Here is a 14823-nt window from a genome sequence, read left to right as displayed (position 1 = left end):
TTTATAAATAAATGAAATAAAAGTGAGTATAAGAAGTTTTTTTTTTTTTTTTTTTAAGTCTTACTAACCCCAAACTTGAACATTGTGTATAAAAATATGTAATAATAAATAATACATTTTATTTTATATAGCACCTTTAAAAGTTACTTCTCAAAATGCTTTACACTAAAAAGGATGCAAAAAGTAGAGTGGTAACAACAAAAATAAAAACACATCAAAAACAATATATAAACCAAAATTTATACAAAAATGATTCATTTAAATTTATTGATCATTTATGATTGATAATTTGACAACAGGGCTTTCAAAAAAATATTTAATAAGGTAATAATATTTCTTTTTCAAAAAAGTACTGATGAAATCGGTAAGGAACAAGGATCGTTTAGAAAATTCATAGTAGAGTCATTAAATTCATTACAATTCCCATTACCCATGCGCATGCGAGGTGATATAAATCAAGCAAACCTTTAATATGAGTTTTATCAAATACTTTTAATGCATAATTGACTTTTTAAAGCCTATCTATTATAGTTTTCACTGTTGTAGTTTGTAGATTCTATGTTCTCACAAATGCTTTGTGTTTGAGTTATGGCACCTGCCACAGTTCAGTAGAATCACTTCTGAGCTCCTCACCTGGAAATCAAACACATCAAATCCACTGCAACAGCAAAACACATCTCTGATGTGCAGGGCTACACAGCCATTAGCTTTGAGCAGTTTATGACTCACTAGCTTTGAATCACTTACAGAGCAGGCTATAGATATTCACAATATGAAAATAAAGAGCACTGTTAGGAAGCGTTAAACAATCTAATCACCTCAACACACACACACACACACACACACACATATGCGCATGGGCACGTGACCTGAGGTAATGGGTTCTTGCCCACGCAGCCCTCTCCTTTCTGCTGAGCTTTATTGAGGCTAATGACGTCTTTAATGTTCCCCACCTGACTGTGCATTTAGATTGTGATGTTACCATCACTGCACACACACACACACACAAAGTAAAATGTCATTCTTTATTATCACAGTCAACAACTGTGAGCACAGACACAAATGCCATCCGTTGTTATTGCCAAGACCAATAACGCTTACATACACGAACAACACACACATAGTGAACAGAAACACAGTGCGTGTGTGTGAATATGTAGAGGGAGACATTAATACCAGCAATTCACTCCTCATATCAGTTTGCAAAGGTTTTGAAATTGCAGTCAAATGTGTTTAAAGATAAGGGGGGGGGGACTTGCTCACCAAGTCTACATTTATTTGATAAAAAAAAAATACATTAATATTGTGAAGTATTATTATACATTTAAATAACTGTTTTCCATTTTAATATCTTAATAGTTTTGAGTACCACGTGTTCCTTCAGAAATCATTCGAATATGTTGATTTGGTACTCAATTATTATGGGTCATTGGCTCAATTATTAATAATGGATGTTTGTATTATCAATGTAGAAAACAGTTTTTGCTGCTTAATATTTTTTGTGAAAATATTTTTCTTCTTCTTCTATTTCCCTCTTACCCCAAACTTTTGAACAATTTCCACAAAAATATTAAACGACAACAACAGCAAGAAATCAGAATATTAGAATGATTTCCGAATGATCATGTGAAACTGAATACATTTTAAAATATTTATATAAAAAAACAGTTATTTTAAATTGTAATAATATTTCACAATATTACTGTTTTTACTATATTTTTGATCAAATAAATGCAGCCTCGGTTTAATTATTATTCCAAAACTTTGGTCGGTAGTGTAAGTGTACATAATATTATCATATAAAATGGTTTTCATGTCCACAATATATATATATATATATATATATATATATATATATATATATATATATATATATATATATATATATATATATATATATATATATATATTACAATTTTTTGTACACGTTTTAGCAGAATACTTACAAAAAACATTATAATAAATAATAATCACTAATTTGGGGGAGAAAAAATGTTATTCAGTTCTCAGTCCTGTCTAGTTTTATTATATGTGACCCTGGACCACAAAACCAGTCTTAAGTCGCTGGGGTATATTTGTAGTAACAGCCAAAAATACATTGTATTGGTCAAAATTATCCATTTTTCTTTTATGCCAAAAATAATTAGGACATTAAGTAAAGATCATGTTCCATGAAGATATTTTTAAATATCTTACCGTAAATATATCAAAACTTAATTTTTGATTAGTAATATGCATTGCTAAGAACTTCATTTGGACAACTTTAAAGGCGATTTTCTCAATATTTAGTTTTTTTTGCACCCTCAAATTCCAGATATTCAAATAGTTGTATCTCGGCCAAATATTGTCCTATCCTAACAGACCATACGTCAATGGAAAGCTTTTTCGCTTTCGAAATTTCGAAAAATTGACACTTAATACTGGTTTTGTGGTCCAGGGTCACATATTAGGTTTTAGTTAGTTGCTAAGTGGTTAATATGGGCTGGTTAAAGAATAAATGTTTTAAACAGGGTGACCCAACCAGATATGACATGACAAGTTTCCAGTTCAAGTAATCGTTCAGTACTGACTAAAAATCACGGCTAATCAGAACACATCTGATATGTAATATACAGTAATTTTGGACCAGTGAGATTTCATTCAGACTGTTCAGTGCAAGCGACCGACGAAATGTCTTTATGACACGCATATGTGTCAGCTGTTTGGAGAATTTTAATGTAGTTTAATTATGTAAAACTCAAATGATGTGCAGTCGCAAGTGTTACTGCTATTTGCTCTGTAAAAGCAACTTCAGATGTGGTTCATCCTATTGGAATGAATGACTGAACTATCAGTTCATAACAAGCTTCACCAAAAAGCTGCTCCAACTGTAGATCAGCACTTGAGATTATGAATACAAATCACCTTTGAATTCAGTCCATGCATGCGGAGAGAAACAGAGTGTGTGTAGTGACAGAAAGATGATGGCGAGAGAATAGAGAGCAGGAGAGAGGAGGAAGAGCCAGTGCCAGGGGTGGAGAGAAGACGTCTGTCTCGCACTCAATCACACATCCTCTAATGTACTCTGGCTGCCGATAGAGCTAATGTTGATGATGAGAGAGATAGAGATGGAGAGAACTGCATCAATGGAAACTGAGAATCACACAGAGTCAAATTTCACTCCTGTTTGCGGATGTCAGCGTGCTGAGTGAACAACAGTCCCGGGCCGTGAAACACAGTAAGCACAGACCCAGCACTATAGGCATTAGTTTGTGTGATGTCAGATCTGATAAGCCTAGATCAACTCTTTCGGATGGCTTTTTGGGTTACAAATCAGGGTGAATTACAACCAGTTTTCTTCCATAATGTCACATATTTAACAACAAAACAAATTGTCAGCAAAAAATAAATAAATAAATCAAATCAAAAATGAAAAAAAAAAATACATCGCATTTGTGCTTGTGGTCCTTTGACATATTTGAACTTTTGCGGCTAGATGTGTAACCCGATATTGTATTTGATATATATTCTAATCAAAATGAGCATGAGGTGAGAGAATTACCAATATTTTTTGCTCTAAAATGTTATTCTTTAAACATGATTTCTGTAAAATGGGTAGTTATGGATAATTATGTCAGGAATTGTGTAATTATTGCATTCATTAGCCCTTGAAAACCCACTATGCTTTATTTTGGCGGTAATTGGCTTTGTGTGGATATATTCATACATTAATTCGTTATTCATTCATTTTACCATAGTGGGTAACAGGTAACGACTGCTTCGCAAATAATTTGAAAGTTCCATGCGACTGCCACTGGAAATGCGCAAATATTGGAGATAAAAAAGATCGGTTAAGTGGAGTCAGCAGAAAACGAATGTTTGATTGGGCAAAATATTTATAGATATATTTTTGGTCCATTTTCAAGAAAGAACGTGCAAACCATTTTCTCAATATGCGTTCTTATCCGATCCACATCATCATCAACTGCTAAAGTTCATTTTCAATACTCAATAATGCAAATACCAAGAATGCATGAAATTACCCTGATGTACCCAGGATGCACTGAATATTTAAAAAAAAAAAAAAAACAGAAATAATTTCAACATATGGAAGCCTGTAAGTTTTAAACTTCTCGTTATCACTCAAGAGATTCTTGCTGCAATCTGAGGGCATGTTTTGTTTTTAAAATTTATTTTTGTCATTTTTCTCCTTTATTTGAATAGTACAGTATAGAGTGGACAGGAAACTAAATGGGAGAAAGAGGGGAGGTGAAATCGGAAAGGACCACGAGCCAGGACGTTCATTCGGTAAACTTTATAAAGTCCTACCATAAATGTGACCTCCACAGAGCTCACAGAGATGAAATAAAAGCTGCAAAATTCCAACATGAGGTCTTTAATGAACAAATAAAGAGAATTTTGTGAATGACCAGCGTTCGAACGGATGCAGGCTCAGATTTCGAGTGCCACTGCTTATTGTTATTTTTAATTGGATACTCCAAGCCAAAGCTATGGAGTTCTGAGGAACTTTGAGGAACCAAGAGACGTTTGGGTTTTGGACCAGACTTTTTAAGTCCTCAAAAGCAAGCCATACCACCCAAACTACATTGGATTGGTCTTTGATGCGCATTGTTTGGAGATGAGAGGTAGTGGTGGTGGTGGTGGTGGGGGTTGTCTTGGAATCTGATCTAGTTTTCTTGAATCCCTGAAGTTAAACAAACACCCTCTGAAGCAGTCCTACAACTTTAACCTCTTTCTCTTTTGCCTCGCTCTCTCTCTCTCTCGTGCGCCGCCACGACACTGCTTGCTCAAAGTCCCGATGGCACTTTTTCCTGTCCCTTTTTTGTTTCTTTACATTCCCGCAAGATGTGTTTTTGGTCCCCTCCCCTCTCACTCTTGGTGGTGAGCCTTTTGCATTTTTTTTGAAGGAGGACTTCAAAGGGGAAACGGCTAATCTGCGCTTTTCCTCCACTGTGTGGATCGTGCCACAAAAAGCCTGAGCTATCTGCAGCAGGCAGTCAGCAGAGATAGGCTTGATTTCAATCTCCCCCCTCACTCGGTCCGTTCAAACGTTAACCCCACCCTCACCACCAGAGCGCGAGAAAAGAGCACGGAATCAAAAAACGCAACAACACGCGGCAACGAAATGTTTGACAGGGGCCAAAGAGATTTGATGAAGTATTTGGCATGGAAAAAGACAGTCTGCCTTTTTCCCCCCTGAGTTTATCCAGTAGCACAAAGCATGCCGGAGTTTGTTCAGCGACTCAGAGCCGATGTGCGGTTTCGGCGTTAGGCAGAGAACAATGTTTGCACTAATACGGTTGCAGCAGGACTGGAGGGTGAGGCGAGTTAATGGGGGCTCCTGTGAAATTGTGTCTTTAAATATAAATACAGCTCTGAAAACCCCTGTTAACAAGAAAAAAAGAGGGCGAGAGAGAGAGGGAAAAAGAAAAAGGAGTAACATGTGTTTCTTGTCGGAACGGCGGTAGAAGAATGAGCAAACGAAAAGGGACTCATTGGTCTAATGGAGAACTGTCAGGGTGAATCACTGTCACAAATGACATCAGAAAAGAACTGATATATTTTTTTGTAGGGCGACTGACAAGTTAAAAGAGAAATCCCATGCATTATTTAAACGGGCTCGGGAATCTGTCAGCCATGTGATTTGCCGCGTTAGCAAAAACCAGGTGTGTGCTGGAGAGAGAGAGTGAGAGAGAGAGAGAGAGCGCACATGCAGAGATTGCGGGACTCAGAGTTGTGTATGTTGCAAATCCCTAACTACCAAAGCGGTCAGCACTTTTATTTCTTCTTTTTTTGTCTCTCACCTATCCTTTCATTTTGCCATCACACTTTCAAGAGCTTTTCTGTCATCAGAGAGCAACTGTCACTCTTATTAAATCAGATTGGATTGTCCTAGTGTTGCCACTGAAGACCGCCTCACTCGCTCATCTCTTTCTCGCTTTCAGATTCTCATGTAGCACTAGCTAAACTCACTATGCTTCTTGACAAGTCCCGAACAAGTGTAATATTTGAAATTGGTAATATGACCAGGATATTTCTTGACAGTTTTTTTTCCGCGAGATTCACCATAAAACACTTTCCCCGTTCCTACCTATAATCCCACTGTAACCGGAGACACTTCTCCCTCCTCTCAGCTCCCATAAACGCATCATCTGATCTCAGCTAGCCCTTTGTTTTATGTAAAATATTGAGCGTGTCGAGAGCAAGAGGAATCAGTGTTGATCTTGTGGCTGAGGTGGGGGAGTATCGGTTTCCCGTATCACTCCAGCGGAGCAGCTCTGAGAGAGTTGAGCTCACCTTCTGAACTTGGGTGCAGGGTCAAGGTTTTGTTAGGAAAAGAAAGAATTTGGTGGAAATGATGGTGGAATTTGGTGGAATTAGGATGTCTGGATGATACCTGGCTGTAGATGTGATTTCATGTTCTTTTTCAAACGGACACATGTATATTGTGGGATTCTGAGGAACTGACTATGGATTGTGTGTGGTTCGATAGTGGCTTGTGGTGACCGTGCGTCTTATAAAATTGTATTTTATTAGAGAGTAAAATTGATAAATAGTGTGGAATGATAGGAAATTGACAGGTTTCTGCTCAGACTCAAACCCATTTCTTCCATATGAGCACTGTGGCTTAATGCATATGGAGTATTTGCACTAACTAGCCATCAACTGCTCCTTGAAGAATCCAGTTTATATTATTTACTAATAAATATGTATTACTTATATATTTTCAACAACAATTTTAAATTAATATAAATAATGTGCATTTCAATGCATATTTAATGTAATTATGCTTATTTGTGATAATTAGTGTCCTGTATAGTTACAATATATGCAGAGACTACGAAGACAGAATTACTTACTACTCTGGTGCCTAAACACATGTAGTGCTTTAAATATAATGGGTACTTACGTAATTAATTAGGTGAAGAACCTATTTCAGTCTTTCAATTAGGGTTTTTTTTTTTCTCTTCCACTTACTTGATCTGCTCTAAAAGTCGTTGATCTTTGAGAAACTTTATTTTTGCATATTCCAAAGGCTACTGTATGTTATAGTTTGACCCTTGATACACAAAATAATCAATCACAATATATTCACGTTTGACTTGTAGATACATTTTAACCCGAGTAGTAAGTTCAGACAGGTCAGAGTAGGTCATTAATCAACTACTATCTTGTTCAACATCTTGTATGCGAGGTGAAATTCAGAAGTCAGTGGTCTACATTGCCCCATGTGGACAGAATTTTAAAATCAGGAACTGAAAGGTGTCAATACTGTTTAACATTATCATATTATCATGTTTTGTTACACATTATTGATATGTAGCAAAAAGTATTTAAATATGTTTTTGAGGTAAATGGGATTTTACAAATTATTATACATACATTAGCTTTTTAGGTGATCTGTACATTATAGATTGTCTGGCGTTATCATATTCGTCTCTTTCGCCTGTCATGCTGACTTATCAGAAATCTCTCCCAATCTGTGTCCTCTGACTGAAACATTTGCCCGGATCCAGCCATCCAAAATTAATGTTCCATAAATCATCATCCCCACAGGGACAGGAGCTGCTTGCTGACCATTGCCGGAGATGAGCACTTTTGAACAGACACGCATATTTACGCTCACACTAAACAAGGAGGCATACTCACATAAATAAACATGTCAGGTATACCCCATTTTAAAATTGTAAAAGCAAATACACGCACTCAAGCTTGTATGAAGCTGAACAGCTGAACACTGTACGTTCATACATAAACCTGTGGAGCAGAGCTGCATTGATTACCCACTCTGTCCATCAGGACACAGTCTGTCATATAAACAGATGGCTCATATAGCAACCGACCATATGAAGGACCTGCATTATCCTCACTCAACGGCCCCTGCATCTTCCTTGCACTCTTGCAGGTTAAACCCACTCCTGACTGCCTCTCCGTTACCTTGATTTCCATATGCCCGTGCAGTCATCCTGAATTAATGTTTCTTCGAGAATGAACTCCTCTTCAGGGATAAGAGAGATATGTTGTATATATTTCATTTGGGGACAGCATGTTTCTAAATTGCTTTCATTGAGGTGACTCAATTTATAAGGATTTACCCTAAAGGACAGACTTAAAGGAACAGTTCACACAGCCCCTGGTCACTATGAACTGTCAACTAAGACACAAGCTGCATTACTATTTTGGAAAAAAAATTCTAAAAAATAACAGTGTGCGGCTTTGAAACCACCTGAGAGTAAGTAAAAAATGACAGGTTTTTTTTTGTTTTATTTTTTATTTATTTATGGGTGAACTATTCCTTTAAGTGCATGCTTTTTGAATGCATTTTAAAATCCTGCTGTCTACCTGAAGTGCTCAAAGTAGATAAATTCTCTCAAGTAATTTTCACCTTCCTCTCATCCAGAAGTGTGTGAACAAGTTAAGAGTGGCTGAGGAGTATGTAACAAAGTGCTTGTGAGTATGTGCTTGTGTCCAAAGCTTCTGTATTTAGTCTCAAACCCTCGGTTCAGCTAATGGGAATCCATCCCGCGTAATGACCCACAGTTCCTGTCGGTAATGAGATGTGGGAATTGCCCGTCCGTTCGACCAGATGATGCTGTATTAACGGACTGGGCCAAGCAGGACGGACGGGGGGCCGCCCGAAGCCCCAATGCCCCGCCTCATTTTTCATCCGGCCGACACTGGAGCTGGCGTGAGGGTCCGAAGGGGGATTGATTTCAAATGAGCCTCAAAATGACGTCTAATGAAAGCCCATAAAGACGTGGGGCTCTCCACTCCAAAACAGTCAAATGAGCCACGGTCTATCGAGGATAAACACTTGACAAGTCCTTGCTTCTGGATGAAGGTGGCTACTCAACCTCATCTACGAAATTGTCTGATAAATGTATGCATTTACTGGTCAACACATATCCTCTAAGCCACATTTCCCAAAAGCGTGGCACAAGAGAGTCGCCTGGGCCCCCATCTTCGGTGGCGCTCATTGATATGTAAACGCAGGGCGATATCAAAGAGACATCTTTTCAGGCTTTCTGTGAAGCGAGCACTACTTATGATCAAAGGCTAGTCGCCGTAAACCGTTCAAAGAGAACAGAGTTCTCTGATGGCCATTAATGTGTGTCTGTGATAAGGGTAAGTGAAAGACTGTGCCATCTTATGCAGCACAAAAGGCCCATGAGAAACACAATATAGGACTCAGTTAGAGAGGATGATGAGATGTTGAATATTCAGCTGTAGTCAGAGGTATAAATATGATGTTCATTATTGAGAGGCCCCTGCAAGAATAGTAACTTATTTACCGAAGCAGTGAGATTCACAAGCTCACCTGGGTTTTTATGATTCAACCTTGTTTCCATTTTTTTTCTACTTTTTGTCTCTTGGTGTTTAGCAGGGTTCTGTCCTTGGTCCACTTTAACTTTTCCTTTTTTCAGCAGAACAAAGTTTGCACTTAGTGCATTTACTTTGAATTAAGGCTAAACTGATGCATGGAGATCCAGAAGCTCACCTAGGTTTTTAGGATGCATCCTTGTTCCCATTTTCCAATTACTTGTTATTTGGTGTTCACCAGAGCTCTGTCCTTGGTTCACTTGAATTTTTCCTTGATAAGTAAAAATGAATTGGTCTTGTGTATAAGAACCTCATCAAATAAGTTTACAGTTACTGTGAATTAAGGCTAAACTGATGCATGGAGATCCAGGAGCTCAACTAGGTTTTTAGTATGCATCCTTGTTTCCATTTTCCAACTTCTTGTCACTTGGTGTTCACCAAGGCTCTGTCCTTGGTTCACTCGAATTATTCCTTGATCAGTAAAATCAGTGGGTCTTGTGTGTAAAACCCTTGTCAGAAAAGTTTGCATTTAGTGTATTTATTCTGAATTAATACTAAAATTTAGAGCCAACTGAAGCCGTTTGTGTGAGAAACCAATTTTGCATGAGCATCTTTTCTATGTACATTTATAAGTGAATAAGACCCTTTTAGCTCGGCCTCTCTGCCCAATCCAGTAAACTATTTTCTCATATGGTGTTTAGCTTTCTATCAGTGTAGAAATGGGCTTTTGCTATAGCGTTCACTCTGTCAAAGCAGTGCATCTCCTCCAACCTTCTTCCTACTTCTCACAGCAATTAACACTTCATTAAAAGAGCTCTTTAATCATTTTCACTTTCAATTCAAACACTTTTACGTCGGGCCTCTTGTGGATTGCTCTCTCATTGTTCAGGGAGGGAATTAATGACTTAAAATTTATATGTTTTTCTCCCTTGATCGCTCTCCTTCATTATTACTTCTTTGTTATTCCGTGTAAATAGATTTTTTTTGCACCCCAAACTCAAAGCTCCATGCTTTCCTATGGGGTTTGGAGCGGAGGTGTTTTCATAAACTTGTAAAGACATCCATGCTTTTGTGTCTTCTTAGTCATCACAACATCTTCTACAGAGCTGTTTGCGAGTGAGTCGCTCTGCTTAATATGATTTACTGTTGCTCTGTGCTGAATCTATCCAACTGACCTGGGATGGATGTTAACAGTTAGATGCAGTATTGCATTAGGTGCAACATGAAACAGGAGCATATTTGAGGTTGACTTGTCAAAGTGCTTTCCAGAAGCAGCATAGCATGCTTGATTAAAATAGAAAATGTGTCGTAATGGAATTCAAGGTAGTTGGCCTGAAAGTGAATGCTCTGAAGCCATATACTTGTGGGGTAAGATGTGCCAGCTCTGTAATTTAGTAAACTCTGCATTATTTTGGTCATGTGACAATATATTAGGCAAAGACCTATCACATAATGTACAGCTACTATATGTGTGGTTTGAGGAAAAAATGTGAACTAAAAACCTTTTGACCAAATTTCTTCAGGTTTAAAAATATACAGTGGGTACGGGAAGTATTCAGACCCCCTTAAATTTTTCACTCTTTGTTATATTGCAGCCATTTGCTAAAATCATTTAAGTTCATTTTTTTTCCTCAATGTACACACAGCACCCCATGTTGACAGAAAAACACAGAATTGTTGACATTTTTGCAGATTTATTAAAAAGAAAACTGAAATATCACATGGTCCTAAGTATTCAGACCTTTTGCTGTGACACTCATATATTTAACTCAGGTGCTGTCCATTTCTTCTGATCATCCTTGAGATGGTTCTACACCTTCATTTGAGTGTATTAATCAGCTGTGTTTGATTATACTGATTGGACATGATTAGGAAAGCCACACACCTGTCTATATAAGACCTTACAGCTCACAGTGCATGTCAGAGCAAATGAGAATCATGAGGTCAAAGGAACTGCCTGAAGAGCTCAGAGACAGAATTGTGGCAAGGCACAGATCTGGCCAAGGTTACAAAAAAATTTCTGCTGCACTTAAGGTTCCTAAGAGCACAGTGGCCTCCATAATCCTTAAATGGAAGACGTTTGGGACGACCAGAACCCTTCCTAGAGCTGGTCGTCCGGCCAAACTGAGCTATCGGGGGAGAAGAGCCTTGGTGAGAGAGGTAAAGAAGAACCCAAAGATCACTGTGGCTGAGCTCCAGAGATGCAGTCGGGAGATGGGAGAAAGTTGTAGAAAGTCAACCATCACTGCAGCCCTCCACCAGTCGGGGCTTTATGGCAGAGTGGCCCGACGGAAGCCTCTCCTCAGTGCAAGACACATGAAAGCCCACATGGAGTTTGCTAAAAAACACCTGAATAAGATTCTCTGGTCTGATGAGACCAAGATAGAACTTTTTGGCCTTAATTCTAAGCGGTATGTGTGGAGAAAACCAGGCACTGCTCATCACCTGTCCAATACAGTCCCAACAGTGAAGCATGGTGGTGGCAGCATCATGCTGTGGGGGTGTTTTTCAGCTGCAGGGACAGGATGACTGGTTGCAATCGAGGGAAAGATGAATGTGGCCAAGTACAGGGATATCCTGGACGAAAACCTTCTCCAGAGTGCTCAGGACCTCAGACTGGGCCGAAGGTTTACCTTCCAACAAGACAATGACCCTAAGCACACAGCTAAAATAACGAAGGAGTGGCTTCACAACAACTCTGTGACTGTTCTTGAATGGCTCAGCCAGAGCCCTGACTTAAACCCAATTGAGCATCTCTGGAGAGACCTAAAAATGGCTGTCCACCAACGTTTACCATCCAACCTGACAGAACTGGAGAGGATCTGCAAGGAGGAATGGCAGAGGATCCCCAAATCCAGGTGTGAAAAACTTGTTGCATCTTTCCCAAAAAGACTCATGGCTGTATTAGATCAAAAGGGTGCTTCTACTAAATACTGAGCAAAGGGTCTGAATACTTAGGGCCATGTGATATTTCAGGTTTTTCTTTTTTAATAAATCTGCGTTTTTCTGTCAATATGGGGTGCTGTGTGTACATTAATGAGAAAAAAATGAACTTAAATGATTTTAGCAAATGGCTGCAATATAACAAAGAGTGAAAAATTTAAGGGGGTCTGAATACTTTCCGTACCCACTGTATATCAGAGATGTTGGTGAATTGTAAATGTATAAAACTGTCGCTAGCTACAAAATAAGACTTTGCAATGGAATTGTGCATTAGTAAACTCTTTTTATCCCCATCTGTGTTCATATATTTTTTTATTTGAAACAAAAATTGTTCACATTTCCCCCAGTGATTCAACTTGCCCCTAATGTGGGGCAAGTTGTGTCACTGGACAGTTTTTATGGCCTTAACTTATAGTTGCTTTCTTCAAATTGAGTTGATAGTTGACATCCTCAGATAGAAGTTAGTATATTAGTTTTACCTCATTCCTCCTTACATAGAGGGCAATCTGAAAGTGGCACAGCTTACCCCCACCCTCTCCTACTGTCCTGTGTCCTCTATCCCAGAGCAGATATTACAGTATGTGTTGTTACCTGCTTGCATCATGTTGCACAGCACAGATCATTCACATACAGTGGGACAGAATGGGGATCCACGCAGATGTCGCATCTCCATGGCGGCTGAAACTGATGTATAGCCGTGAAGGTTGTCCTCCTCAGGGGGCTGTAGTGTGTGAGGTGTGTCAGGGTGTGTGTGTGGGGACATCTGTGCAGAGCAGGGTGGATACTGTGGGGAGGCCAGCCAGAGGGGTGTCTGGCACAGTGTATTTGGATATAGAGAGCTCAGCGGGTGCCCCACAAAGCACTGAAAACACACTGCCACTCACAGACGCATGTACACACACCGCCATCAGCCTCCTAACCTTAAAACATGTAAGATAGTCTTAACACTGTAAACAGTGTTTGAACCAGTATGTTACACACAGACAAGATATCCTTCCAGACTTCAAAGATGACAGTTATGTCAGATGACATACTGCAACATATTTCATATAAAATCTCTAATGGGGTTAAAACCAGGTGCAGCCTCAAACGCAATCCATGAAAAATGTAATTTATATTAGAGCAAATTTATATTAGAACATTTAATTTCAGTTATCAAAATGTTTATTTAAATTTAAAATCTTGATTTTTTTTTTTTTTTTTCAGTTTTAGTGAGGCACCAAAATTTTGGCTGATTCGGATAAATACAATATTCATGTTGTGGCCGATAACCAATATGATACCTGTTTTGCCTGTTCAAAAGTATCAATAACTTAACATTCACTCTTTGTATTCATAAGCTTCAGGTGATATCAGGCACAAAAACAATATAGTGTTCAGTAGAAAACATGAATTACTATCTGGCATACTTTGAACGGGATATCTTGATATCTGCTTCCATTATCAGCCTAATCAAATCAATATGAATAATGAAAATAAAAATTATATTATTGGCTCATATGGTTACTGATATAATGTGTATCCCTACTAGTTATATATGAATATTTTGGCTGTTATATTGGGGTTTTTTTTTTGGTTGCAAATTAGCTATATATCAGATAAAAATCAACCAACATACCAGATTAAAGCCTGATAACTGCATTCGTTTGGCCCAGGGCTAAACTAAACTAAAATAAATATTTATCATTATCTGAAACAAAGTAAATGTTAACTGCAATAAAATAAAAAAAGTTTATTTTATCGGCTAGTTGCCAAAGGTAATTTTCTTTTTTAACTTAAACTTGAATAAAAAATAAAAAAACGATATTATATAATATATAAAAAGTAATAAAATTACATATACTTAAAAATTAAAAGGAAAAAGAAAAATACAAAAATAAAACCTAATACATTTGAAATATTTTAATAAATATTTGTATTTAATTTCGTTGTAATCTTATTTCATTTTTATTTTTCAACATTTGTAGACCTTTTAAGGCAAAGTTAAAGACTTGTTATGTGAAGGTCATCTGTGCACACCCATAAGCTGAAATCCACACCAGTGAGATGAACGGAAAGGCAGATAACCTGTGCTGTGGATGTCAGCCCAGCGTATTTGTCATTTGCTTGAATTTGCATGCACCTTGTTGAGCACGGGGTGACGTGGCAGGGGGGTGACGCTTGGAAGGGGGGAGGGCGGGAGGGCTGAGTTTGGCCAAAAGCACAGCTGTACTGCCTGCCGTACTGATTGCCTCTCCTTCTCTCGCCCTCATTTATCTTCATTTCTTCCCAATTACACCAAATTAGCAATAGTCTCAGTTGCATTACCAACTTAATCCCCCCTTTTTTTTGCGGGCTGCATTATGCGGTGGCAGATGATTCCTTGGCGGGAGTCAGGGTAAACAGCCATGAAAATGCCACCCCGGCAGATGGCGAGGCCCACAAGAAATATGACAAACAGAGTGCCAGCGTGCCGTCCTCTGCCCGTACCCGCTACAAGCTGTTAATGCGCTCCCGGACAGTTTGTGTGTGTGTGTGTGTTTGTGTGTATGAGACTGTAAGGTTTGCCGGCATAACGAT

General features: G+C 38.4%; 1 protein-coding gene across 3 annotated transcripts in view; it reads left to right on the top strand.

Annotated features, from left to right (window-relative positions):
- Positions 1–14823, top strand: part of dacha (dachshund a) — a 147950-nt gene that overhangs the window by 93093 nt on the left and 40034 nt on the right. The window lies entirely within an intron of this gene.

Source organism: Onychostoma macrolepis, chromosome 21 (assembly GCF_012432095.1).
Source record: "Onychostoma macrolepis isolate SWU-2019 chromosome 21, ASM1243209v1, whole genome shotgun sequence".
In the NCBI taxonomy this organism is placed as follows: Eukaryota; Metazoa; Chordata; class Actinopteri; order Cypriniformes; family Cyprinidae; genus Onychostoma; species Onychostoma macrolepis.
The sequence above is the reverse complement of the archived record's forward strand: the minus strand, read 5'-3'. Positions and strand labels throughout refer to the sequence as shown.